The sequence below is a fragment of the Gallinula chloropus genome (genome assembly GCF_964237585.1).
Source record: "Gallinula chloropus genome assembly, chromosome: 3".
Lineage (NCBI taxonomy): Eukaryota > Metazoa > Chordata > Aves > Gruiformes > Rallidae > Gallinula > Gallinula chloropus.
In genome coordinates, this window is record NC_140087.1 from 96908335 (window position 1) to 96921915 (window position 13581).

Consider the following 13581-nt stretch of genomic DNA (forward strand, 5'->3'; position numbering starts at 1 on the left):
TAATGTGAAATTGCACTACAGCAAATGTGAGCTTGATATCATAACAGAGTAAAAGTCGTAGACACAGCAAAGGCAAAACTATGTTGCTTTGTATGAAGAGTTTTAGTAAATGAGTAGAAATAAAACTTGACAAATATGACACATCTTTTGGCCTTTTTTGTTACTTACTGTATTCTACAACTTATCCTGGATACAATAAAGTAGTTAAGAGGATTTGCCTTAGTGAATTTCAGCATGTGTTTAAAGGTTAGCTTAAGCTGGAAGGCTTTGCTGAACTGGACATCTTGCTTGTGTCTTGTGATTTGTCATGCTTTTATTAAGATAAGTTTCTCATGCCTGTTACCTTTGCTTTCACAGCTAAGATAATTTCTTATTTTAAAAATTCTCTTTCCTTTTGATAAGTAGTGTACAATTTCACTTCTCAAAGCAAAAAGTGTCCCATGGAAGCTCTGTACAGCAGAGATGAGAAACAGAAGATGAGAAGAGTCAGAACTGTTGAACCAACAGGACCAAAATAAAGTAACTGGTTTCTTATCTTCCACGGTAAGGAGGCATTTTACTATAAACTGTCTTGATCTTTCAGTGTGCTGCCACCATCATGTCAAACACTTTCCAGTGTGGTCCATTCAAAGCTTATTGAGTGGCTTTGGAAATGTGCTGCATGTGCTCAGGGATGAGGATAGAGTTCCACAAACATACAGAAATGAAGACTTTGCACCATTAGTGACCCAGATTCCTACAAAACTCTTCTTTGGCAAGTTATGGCCAGTTATTACATGTGCTTCAGACTGATCTGTCCAAGTCTCTGCTACTCTGCCTCTGTCATAGGTTGTGAAGTTTAGCTAGATTATGTTTTTAAGGAGGGCAAAGCTATTGCCTTTAGGTTTCAAAACTTAGCTTGACATGTGGATCTTGCAGGTGTGGTCACATAGTAACTGAAAAGATTACAGTGATTTTTGAAAAAACAGTTTCTGCTTCAGTCCTACATGGGCAACTGAACTGTGAGATTGGGCTGTATGGGTTGGACTTAGCAGTATGGTGTGTGACAGGAGCAGAAAGCTCATTCCCTGGCTATGTTTCCTTGCTGACTTGTCCCAGCAAAGCATGACCAAGATGTTGTTAATAACACCCAAAGTCTTGAGTAACGTACATGTGTGTCTAAATTATATGATTATAAAAGCCTTATTATGTTGAGATGTTGTAGAGAATAAATAAAAATAAATTTGAAAAAAACAGTCCTAGAAAATTCAAAGGTTAAACTGATATTCCTGATAGAGTTGAGGACATTTGTGGTCTTCAAAGTACCTTGTGTTAAAATAACCTATGTTAGATAACACAGCCTTAAAGACCCAACGTTGCTCACCTCATGCTGTGTTGCTGATTTAGTGGGATGCTATTGCTTAGTCAGTTCTCTCTTCCTTTATATGCCTTTATCCTTCTCATCAAGGTCTCTTTTTGCCCTTTACTAAGTGCACTGATACACAAACTGAAGTACCATGAGGTAATTAAATCAAATTCTTTTTCAACACTCATTCTAGACAATAAATATTACAATTAACCTGTACTTATTTAAAAACTACCATACAAAGAGCCCAAGCTAGCACTTCTTGTTGAGAAAAAATCCAGTGTAAGCTATGCTGTTGAAAGGAATGCACACTTGGACCCCAAATAATCTCAAAATTATAATGCAATTTAGTTTTATTCACTGCTCCTGAAATTGCTAATCAAAGAAATTCGATTATAGGAATGAATTATGTGCTTACTGAAAACACAGCACATTTGTGAAGTTAATTTCATTTATGCTTTATTCCTAGTCTAGAAGAGTCTACAGTCTAGAGAGTTTTGGTGGGGCTTTTTTTAATAACCATGTATATCCCTCTTAAACTGTGAGAGTCTCTTTGGAATATAAGTCTGTTTATTTTATTGTGCTCTGTTTAGTTATTCTAAAAATAAATAAAAAAGTTACAGACACATAATTGTAGCCATCTGTTGTGTTTTAAATCCAATCTAGCCCAAAAGTCAAAAAAGTCATGGCAACAACTTACAAAAACAATGGCAATAATATGAACTCACTATGGTTACTAGTGAACCTTTATTTCTCCCCTCAAATGAAGTTTCCTCAGAGAATTATTTTAATTTTTGATTTATTTCTTTGTTAAATTTGCCCACAGTATGACCAGTTTCTCTATCAAGATTGTCATATAGCTGTCTCCTTGATAGTAAATCTGTGTTTCTCCAAAACGGTGAGTTCTGTTATTATACAAAACTAAGCTCTAGGGGAAAACCCAGTGCTTGACATATATTATTCTAGCATACACCAGCAAGCAGGATTAAGATTGTTTAAGGAAATTTATTAGTGGGGCTGCATAATATTTATCATATATTTAACCCACACTCTGACAGATTTAAAATTCATTATTTATAGATTCGAGATATTTGATGTCTTTGGTTTAATATTTCACTGAGATATTTAGTAAATAATTCATTCTATTAATTTCATCAAAATTTCAGTGACTTTTATGAGAGATTGTTAATATTCAATATTATCCTGTCTTCTACACATGTCCAGTCTGTAAGCATACTACAGTTATTTTAACTAAGAGCGCTGGACTGATACACATACTCTGTACAATATATAGCACACACGCTGAAAATGACTTCTAGATATGTTATATGTTGGATAAGGATACATAGACAGATACATAGACAGACAGACAGATAGATAGACAGATATATTCTGCTACTTCAGATTGGTGACATGGTATACTTAAGTTCCCTTTTCTTTGTATTTATGGAAGAATCACCTTATAGAAATCCATGCACAGCTGTTTTTACGTAATCATTCACACACCTAAATCCTGTTAAACTGAAAAGTTGGAGTGCTTGGGGAGCAGTACTGTCCTCTTGGGAGAATTGCAGAGCTTGGAATTCTAGTTTCTTGAGAAAGATGAGGACACCCGAGACATGAAACATATCCTGGTTAGACCCATTTCTCTCTTTTGTCTAGCCTTATGATGATCATGCAGTGCTTGCCACAAGGCAGGATGGATATGACACCAGGCCACCTCCAGATGGATGGTGGCCCAATGACAAGAATCACGTTCCCCCCAGGTGATCATCCAGTGAGTATCACTGTCCTAAAAAAGTTTCCTAAGAGTCACCAGCGAGGAATGGGGTTGCTTCTGTCAAACCAAATTGGGCACTCAAACGGTGAAGTTAAGATGAAAAATAACAGAGATTAGGTTCCAGTTGTTTAAGCCATCTCCATGAGAAATGAGAGGAGATATAAGTAATGGGAAATGTTTGCAGATTGTTTTATTTAGCTAGGAATAGCCTAAATAAAGCAGCAGGTATTTTGTATTGCTGTAAGCAGGAGGTGAAATAAGAAATGTAAATGACGGTGTCTGTGCAAACTTAATTCACAAGTACAAATGTCATGTAAAAGCCAAATGCCATTTTTTCAGTTCTCATTTATTGGGTTAATTAAGGTTGTCTGTGGATGTCTTTGCCTTTAATCTTGGTCCTTTTCATAAATATATGCAGTGAGCATGGGCGTGAGCACTCTAGCCAGCACTCTAGCCAGCACTTATTAGCATCTGCCTCATACTGCCATTAAAATGATGGTGGGGACTTACTTCTACAGCTTATTGCTAACCTTTTTTCTAAGGGTGTACAAAAAAAATTACTTTGTAACCTAAACATGACATATATACAGTATGATTATAACCACAAAGCTTTGGGCCAAAATGCCAACTGTGCTTTCTTTTTTTTCCCTGCGAAACACTGAACATTAATTTACAGTCAGACTTTCCCTGTATTTTCTTAAGTTACAATGAAAATATTGCCATACAATATCATCTTCTCATTTAGGTGTCCTTGGAGTCCCTCACCATTTCTTCTATCCCACTTTTGCTTTTATCAGACTTCTGATTCTCTCCCATTTGGCCCAGGTTGCCACGAAGGCAAATGACATCGTGACTTGTATCAGAAATAGTGTGGTCAGCAGGTCCAGGAAGTCATTGTGCCCCTGTACTTGGCATGGGTGAGGCCACACCTTGAATACTGTGTCCAGTTAAGGGCTACTCACTACAAGAAAAACATTGAGGTCCTGGAGTGTGTCCAGAGAAGTGCAACCACGCTGGTGAAGGGGCTGGAGAGCAAACTTTACCATGACCAGCTGAGAGAACTGACGTTGTTTAGCCTGGAGAAGGGGAGGCTGAGAGGAGACCTTATCACCACCTACAATTACCTGAAAGGAGGTTGTAGAGAGGTGGGTATTGGTCTCTTCACCCAAGTGACAGATGATCACAGAATCACAGAATCACAAGGTTGGAAAAGACCTTGCAGATCATCAAGTCCAACCATTCCCATGCTAAGCTAAACTATATCCCTAAGTACCTCATCTATCCTTTTTTTGAACACATCCAGGAATGTGACTCAACCACATCCTTGGGCAGCCTGTTCCAGCCCCTGACAACTCTTTCAGTAATTTTTTTTTTCTAGTGTCCAGTCTAAACCTGCCCTGGCACAGCTTCATGCCATTTCCCCTTGTCCCATCTCCTGTCCCCTGGCTGAAGACACCATCGCCCACCGCTCTACAACCTCTCTTCAGGTAGTTGTAGGTGGTGATAAGGTTTCCCCTCAGCCTCCTCTTCTCCAGGCTAAACAGTCCCAGCTCCCTCAGCCGCTGCTCATAGGATTTGCCCTCCAGCCCTTCCCCAGCCTGGTTGCCCTTCTCTGCACTCGCTCAAGGACCTCAATGTCCTTCTTATGGTGAGGAGCCCAGAATTGGACACAGTACTCGAGGTGTGGCCTCACCAATGCCGAGTACAGGGGCACAATTACTTCCCTAGACCTACTGGCCACTTTTGATACAAGCCCAGATGCCATTGGCCTTCTTAGCTGCCTGGGCACACTGCTGGCTCATATTCAGCCTGCAGTCAACCAACACTCCCAGGTCCTTCTCTGCCTGACAGCTCTCCAGCCACTCTCCCCCAGGCCTGTAGTACTGCATGGGGTTGTTATGTCCCATGTTCAGCACTCTACACTTGGTCTTGTTAAACTTCATCCCATCGGTCCAGTCTGTTCAGATCCCTCTGAAGAGCCTCCCTATCCTCAGGCAGATCAACACTTCCTCCCAGTTCAGTGTTGTCTGCAAACTTACTGAGGGAGCATTCAATCCCTTCATCAGGGTCATTGATAAAGATATTGAACAAGACTGGACCCAGGACTGAGCCCTGGGGGACGCCACTCATGACTGGCCTCCAGCTGGATTTGGTTCCATTCACCAGCACCCTTTGGGCCCGGCCATCCAGCCAGTTTTTAAGCCAGCTGAGGGTCCACCTGTCCAGGCCAGTGGCAGCCAGTTTCTCAGTCAGAATGCTGTGAGAAACTGTGTCAAAGTCTTTACTGAAGTCCAGGTAGACGACATCCACAGCCTTCCCCTTGTCCATTAAGCGGGTCACCTTGTCATAGAAAGTGATCAGGTTAGTTTGACAGGATCTACCTTCTGTAAACCCATGCTGACTGGGCCTGATCCCCTGGCCATCATGCATGTGCTGCATGATAGCTCCCAAGATGACCCTCTCCATGATCTTCCCTGGGACTGAGGTCAGACTGACAGGCCTGATAGGATGAGAGGGAATGGATTCAAGCTGTGCAGGGGCAGGTTCAGTTTAGACATTAGGAAAAAATTCTTCACTGAAAGGGTTATCAGGTATTGGAACAGGCTGCCCATGGAGGGGGTTGAATCACCTACCCTGTGTGTATTTAAAAGACGAGTAGATGAGGTGCTCAGGGATATGGTTTAGTAGAGGACAAATATGGCTGGACTCGATGATCTCAAAGGTCTTCTCCAACTTAGTGATTCTGTGATCTGAAGTAATTTTCCAAGTATTTATCATTATTCATTGTTTGTATATGGATTTGTGCAACTGAAACTGTCTGTAGCTCCTGTCTTTTGTGTCTTAACACCTAAAGTTATTTTTGTTACCTTTTATCAAACAATAGAGTAACTAAAAATCAACTTATTTTATAGCATCCATTCAAAGCATTTATTTCTTTACTACTACAAACCTTTCTCTAGGTCCTTGTATTATCTCATTAGAGGCAAAGTAGGTTGTTCTTGTGGTCCAAAAGGTGCATGAGGCTGTGAAAAAGAAGCTGTGTCAGACTGGAATCTGATCAGTAGCACAGGAAGTAAAATCCCTTGGCCATCATCATCATCAACAGGCAACCAGGACTGTGTTATGCAACTGCAAGGGGTTCCAATTTTTTGGATACTGTGTCATCCACAGTAAGTATGAGAAATAGTTTCAGAAAAAGGAAAGATGTGGGAACATTCTCAGTATGCAGCTCAGAAAGCTGAAATACTGATGGCATAATTTACACACAGGCAGGGTGGTTTGAGATGACTTAAACACAAGGTTATTTCTAAAAAAATTAGTACTCCTAAAGATCAGAGACTTAAGGTTCTAATCAGAGATCTCATCTGTTAAGCAGGTGGCTGTACAAACCATTTGAAAAATATTAACAGGATCAACATATCACAGTTGTGTGTTGCAGTGCTTGGAATGTCAGTTCACTCTAAACTTCCCTCTCCTACTTCATGTCTTTCAGTCTCTGGTTAATATTAATCCAGGCTAATGGTGCAAACATTCTGAGTGTGATGCAACAAGGCATAAAAGCGTGTTCATGATTTGAAGTATTTGACTCATCTTTTTAACTGATAACCATATGATTAAGTGCTCTGCTGGAATGGGGCCAGAGTACATTTTACTGCCAGCTAGAATGAGTTTGCTCGCGCTCTGTAACATGCATCTTTAAATCTGACTCCATCCCTACATGGGATGGTATATCGTTGACTGGGTTGTTACTGCATTGAACAGCCAGACAATGTTCAAACCATCCTTCAGACACACACAAAGATAGGATTCATGACCTGTGAGTGAATAAAGATCCTCCAGGTTGCATGAAGGGAAAATCTCCTTCTGACATAATTAGGGGCACATTTCTCATCATTCTAGTGTCATGGCAGAAGTCACCAGAACAATTCCAGTTGAGATGTAGTTATGCTCCACACTTCATTTGGGGAACAAATGGAGGATAACTACAGAACCTTCACACAGATTGACAATAGTTAATGACACCACATAATCCTGCTGCTCAGTTCCTGTTGAGCTCTCAGATTTAATGACCCTTCTATTTACATGATGACATGAGACAGAAGAAATTTCCTTCAGGTAAACAAAATGAACCTTTAGCTCCTAGCTGTTGTGCATTTTGTATAGGAAGTTCTGTTTTGACTAGTACTTAACGCTAGTATTTTTATTTCCAATAGAAATCCTTATTCTTTTATAATACTATATTTTTCTGTTAGTGATGTCTGGCAGCAGATATTTAGTTTTGTTAGTTTCCTCATTCTTGTGAGACTGATACCTAACTCTGGTTTATACCAATCACTCTCTCTAGTATTTTTTATTATCTCTCTTTTCTTTTTGAATAGCATAAAACTTGACCGTAACTCAAGTTCATATTATGAGACACTTCAAGAGGAAAAGCTTTTGGTTTTCAAGGACTTCCATGCCTGTAGCTGTCCACCTTTTGACCACAAAATAAAGAATTCTCTTTCATTTGTTTTTTCTGCCACACGTCTTCTTTGTAAATGCATCTTCTTATCTGAAATGCATATTCCTCTTCACATTTTTTTCTCATTTTAAAAGGTCTTATTAATTTCTCTTCTGTAGCTCAAAATAACGAAGTGCTACAGCCAAATACATACTTCTAGGACATGGACTTTACTGGGTTCTGCTTTCACCTTTGTAGGCATCCTTTCCTGAAAATTAGAAGTCATCCCCAAACCTCCAAAAAACATGTGGAATTGATAAACCTGATGTCAAGGCAATCAGGCTAGTCAGTTTGGATACAGGAGTTAGGTGATGGGGATGGTGTTTTCTTTCATTTTCATTGTCATACACAGTCTGTTTGTTGGTCCCTCTCATTTACAGTGTGATGAAATACTGCTTGAGCTGTTATTTGGAGAATCTGATAAAGAGGTGTTTTAGCATATAGCCAAGCTGAGAAAAAGGTATGGAACTGAACCTATGGTAGCACTTACTGCAATAATTCTCCATTATCAGTCCTCAAATCCACTGTTTTTTCTAAATCCCCGCGGTTGCACTCCACCCTGCTTCCTTGCTTTCACCTCCACAACCCTGCTTGGGTGCTGGGTGTGTTTTCCATGGGACAATGCAGGCAAGGCTGCTCCTTCACTTGCATAGTATCAACTGATTTGAATTTACTTGAAGCCTCACTTTAAAAGCTGTCTTCTTTCTTCTGATTAAAAGCAGGGTGCAAGTCAGCATCTGGAGAATGATCCACCACTGTATCAGATGAATTTTACTGTACCTAGAGACTTCAATTGACCTTGCCTTGATGTGGGCATCCTAGAGCCAGACTCCAGCCTTTCCAGTCATCCCACAGATTATTTTTTGTTCACCGTTTTTTCTGCCTGAGCATTACCTCTGAAGCATATTTTCCAGCCTGATTTCCTCACACAGCTGAAATCAATGCCACCTAATAAATAGCTAGTGAAGAGTGGTATTTGAGATACTTGAAACCTCAGATACAGATATTTGAGAAAGGCCTGTGATATAATTTTTGTGCATTTCTCTATTGATTTTCTTGCTGTGTTTTTCTCCCTTAAATTTCTCTTCACTTTGAATTTGTTCTCCAAGGATGCAAAATAAAAACAAATACTGTATTTCCATTTCCATTTAGCTGTTTGGACAAAATCATAACTCTTTGGTAATGTAATACTGATAGCTGTTTCAGGACCCAAAAAAAAAATAACAAGACAATGCCATTATTTTCTTGCTGCTTCTTTTCCTTTTTTCCCTCCCCCAAACCCTGTAGTGGTCCATTGTCTCCTATGCCCTTTTCCGTGTGCTCCACTTGGAAGAGCTAAAGGCAGCAAAGACTCCTTGAAGGTCTTCTTGGCAGGAGGCAAACTTTGGAGGAAGCGGGGAGAGAATGACTGGTAACTCCTCTATCTGTTTTCTTAGCCTGGGAGTGCATTGGAGAAAAGAAAGGAAGTGACATAATTAACTTTGATAATCTCTCTGGTTGGTAGATGGTCCTGGGGGAAAATGACTGAATAATGTTTGTTAGAACAGTGTTGTTTCAACGCCAAACAGAGAAATAAAGGGACTGCAAGCAATGCTTTTAGCCAAGCCTGCTGTATCCAGTGGCAGGCAGGAATTAAAAAACATATTAATAATTTGAGAAGCATTATTTTAGTCCTGATCTGCTTCAATTCATATTTTATTTTTCAGTTAAAAAATGTTAAACACTTGTTTCGATCTCATTTGTGTGTATGTCTGTGTGGTACTACTATTACAGCACATTAACTTACACATGAGGTGCTGCAACCTACTTTATAGTGTGCATATCAGGGTCCTTCTCTGAATACCTAATTACCACCACAGTTTTCCTGTCAAAATCAGACACCCGACGCTTGCGGACCGTTCGCATAAAGTCCTGATGCCGTTTGTCACTGTTAGCTGTGGAAGGACACATGTAAAGGATAACTGAAAAGAACTGTCTTAAGAAGAGCGATTGGGGAGAGAGATTTGTGGGTCTTGGTTGACAGCAAATCAAACATGAGCAAGTTGTGTGCCCAGGCAGCTGGCGGGAGTCAGCCTTTTTCTGGTGTACATCAAGCACAGCATTGCCAGCCTGTCCAGGGAGGTGTCCTGCTTTACACTGTGCCGGTGTGGCCTCAACTCAAGTACTGTGTGCAGTTTTGAGCACCATAGTACAAGAGTGACACAAAAATATTGGAGAGTGTCCAGAGGAGGGCAGCGAGGATGGGTGAAGGGTCTGGAGAGGAAGTCTTACGAAGAGAGGCTGAAGTTCCTTGCTTTTTTCAGCCTGGAGAATAGGAGACTGAGGGGAGATCTCATCATGGTCTGTGGCTTCCTGACAAGGGAGAACGAAGAGGCAGGTGTCAATCTCCTCTCTTTGGCGACCAGTGATAGAACCTGAGGGAACAGTATGAAGCTCAGAGAGAGGTTTAAATTGGATGTTAGGAATAGGTTCTTTACTGAGAGGGTGCTAGGGCACTGGAACAGGCTCCCCAGGGCACTGAGTTCAAGAAGTGTCTGGACGATGCACTCAGTCCCGTGCTCTGACCCGGCTGGCCCTGTGTGGAGCCAGGAGTTGGACTCGATGATCCTTACAGGTCCCTCCCAACTCAGTATAATCTGTGATTCTGTGATGATTAAGAAACAAAGGCAAGGGCCGACAACTGGCCGGGGATCTTTGTAGCAGCAACTGCTGCCGAGGGAAAAGCCGGGGGCGAGGGGAGCGCGGCTGGCGGCGGCAGCTGAGGGCCGGCGGTACCGGGAGGTGGCAGCATCCCCTGCGGCATCGCCCAGCCGCCGCCCGGCCCTCGCCCCGCCGCCCGCTGATGTGTCTCGGGCTACTCCCTACCGTGTTGTTGGTTTGTTTGTTTGTTTTACTCCAGCGATATATAGCAAAAGGAGCTGGTCTGCAAGTGGTAAATACGGCTGGGTGTGCAGGCACCGAGATTCTCCGTAGTGAAGCTGCTGCCGTGACGCCCTTGTCAGGGCTGCGTAGCCAAAGTCCGAGTGCTTCGTGTCTCTGGGGAGCAGAGTCTGCAGTACCTGCCTAGGGCGATAGGAAAGCATAGCCAAAGAACATGCTTTCTTATGGAAGGCCTGCGTGGTACAGATTCAGGCAGATAACACAGATGTTATGGTATTACGCTTCCCTGAGACCTAAACTGGAAACCTTTTCTGGTCACAGATGAGAGGAACAAAAATCTCCATTAAAAAATATCGAACAACTGAAGTCACCAAAAGACAGTTAATAATGACCTATAAAATGCATGCAATCTTCCAGTCAACAATATAAAATTTATTTAAAATATTTAACCAAGAAAGACTACTAGAGGCAAGAGTCTCTTTTACAAGGGTGTCCTGGCAAGAGGGGCGGCATAACAGTCAATTATTACAAACAAAATCCAGGTTTCTTAATTAAAATACAAAATGCTGGCTCTGCTGCGTAGCTTGTAATAAGTTGTGTCTTGAGAAGACTGTAATTATGCTGGCGCCTGCTTGCACCGCCATAGTTAAGTCTGTCACCATTTCCATTATAAACCCCATTTTTAAGCCATTTATAATGTAGCCATAAAAAATAATTTTAGATTGAACTTGGCAAAGAAATTCTTAGACTGAAAAGTTTCTTCTTTTTTTTTTTTAATACAAATAATCTGTTTGGTCATCTTTATGTTTTTTAGGAGAGCACTAAACAAGCCAAAATTTTTATGATTTTGAAGCTTTCTAGCCATCCTGTAGTATAAACATATTTTCTTTTTTCATCTGCATCAAGAGGATCCTGCATTCCTTGGGAGCAGAGGATTTTACTTTTTTAAAGGACTGTAAATGCAGGAAAACAAACTTCACAATTCTTTACAAAAGTAGTGAAGACTGACTAACTTTGAATTACAATGAAGAAATGAGAACAAATAGAAATTAGTTAAACTTGGGCTTCAGGATAAATCATTGCAAAATGTTTCTGCTGTGAGACTGACCTCAGCTTTCCAGCTTCCTTCTCATGCCAGAGAAAGATGTGATCAGAGGCAACAGCACCTCAAGGGTGAACAAGAAGGCTGAGCATCAAGCTTTCACAGCAGCCCATGGCATGTGCTTTTCTAACAATGTTCAAAGGAGAATAAGTAAAATATCTATCCGAATATCATAGCAAATTCTCATTACTTTGCTCCAGTGTGCATTTTACCACTGAAAAGTTACAAAGAAGAGAAAATGAGTGCAGAAAATATTAGGCATCTACTCTGAAGAATCACCATGAGACAGCACTTGCGCACTTGAGCTATGTGGAGGTAAGGTATACTTGTTGAATCATAGAATGGTTTGGGTTGGAAGGGATCTTAAAGATCATGTGGTTCCAACCCCCTGCCATAGGCAGGGACATCCTCCACTGGCCCTGGTTGCCCAAAGCCCCATCCAACCTAGCCTTGAACACTGCCAGGGAGGGGGCAGCCACAGCATCCTGGGCAACTTGTGCCAGGACCTCACCACACTCATAATCAAGATTTTTTTTCCCTATATGTAATCTAAATCTACCCTTCTTCAGCTTAAAGCCATTATCCCTTGTCCTATCACTATACCCTTGGAAACAGTCCCTCTCCAACTTTTCTGTAGGCCCCTTCAGGTACTGGAAGGCTGCTATAAGGTCTCCCTGGAGCCTTCTCTTTTGCAGGCTGAACAAGACCAGGTGTCTCAGCCTGTCTTCACAGGAAACATGCTCCAGCCCTCTGATTGTATTCGTGGCCCTCCTCTGGACTCTCTCCAACAGCTCCCTGTCTTTCTTATGTTGAGGACCCAAGAGCTGGACGCAGTACTCCTGATGGGGTCTTACCAGGGCAGAGGGGCAGAATCATCTCTCTTGACCTGCTGGTTATGCTGTTTTTCATGCAGCCAGGGATATGGTTGGCTTTCTGGGCTGCAACCATACCTTTTCAGCTCATGTTGCACTTCTTGTCCATGAACACCCGCAAATTCTACTCCCCAGGGCTGCTCTCAAGCCATTCTCTACCCACCCTGTGGCTGTCCTTGGGATTGCCCTGATGCATGTACAGGACCTTGCACTTGGCCTTTCTGAACTTCATGAGGTTGACATGGGCCAACCTCTCAAGCTTGTAGAGGTCCTACTGGATGGTACCCCTTCCTCCCAGCATGTCAACTGTACCACACAGCTTGGGATTGTTTGCAAACTTGCTGAGGATGCACTCAATCCCACTGCCCATGTCACTGACATAGATGTGAAAAAGCACCAGTCCCAATACTATCCCCTGAAGACCTCCACTCATCAGTGATCTCCACTTCGACTTGGAGCTGTTGGCCACAACTCTTTGACTGTGACTATCCAGCCAATTCCTTATCCACCAAGTCTGTCTCAAATCAGTATGTCTCCAATTTAGAGACAAGGATGTTGTGCGGGACAGTGACATGTTCTTTGTCCAGGTAGGTGACAGCAGCTGCTCTTCTCTTGTTCACCAACATTGTAACCCCGTCATAGAAGGCCATCACATTTGTCAGGCATGAGTTGCCCTTAGTGAAGACATGTTGGCTGTCACCAATCAATTCCTTATTTTCTGCGTGCCTGAGCACAATTTCCAGGAGGATCTGCTCCATGATCTCACCAAACACAGAGGTGAGGCTGGCCTGTAGCTGTCTGGGTCTTCCTTTTATCCCTATTTAAAAATGGGGTTTATGATTCCCCTTTTCCAGCACTGTTGAGTACTGCTGATAAAAAAACCTGAGTAATCTAAGGCAGTTCTCCATGTATCATTCTAATCTACAAATGAACAAAATTGAATTTATTTTTATGATCTAATGCTGAGTTTCTGGAAGTTTCTAGAAAGGCAAGTACATTTTTTGATGAGAAGCACAGAACAACAAATAATAAACCTATGAAAATATAATTTTGAATCCACTTTCCAAAGGAAAAGACCACTCTGCAATCCTAGTCTGCATC

At 41.7% G+C, this 13581-nt stretch overlaps 2 long non-coding RNA genes across 2 annotated transcripts; both read left to right on the plus strand.

The window, feature by feature from the left end:
• The first annotated feature begins 513 nt into the window (after positions 1 to 513).
• Positions 514 to 2238, plus strand: LOC311189906. The gene is made up of 3 exons (XR_014617181.1): positions 514 to 543; positions 1448 to 1501; positions 2172 to 2238. It is a non-coding gene; the product is annotated as an uncharacterized lncRNA (long non-coding RNA).
• Positions 2239 to 3035: 797 nt separating this feature from the next.
• On the plus strand, positions 3036 to 8450 carry LOC311189904. The gene is made up of 3 exons (XR_014617180.1): positions 3036 to 3122; positions 8007 to 8086; positions 8346 to 8450. It is a non-coding gene; the product is annotated as an uncharacterized lncRNA (long non-coding RNA).
• The last annotated feature ends 5131 nt before the right edge of the window (positions 8451 to 13581 follow it).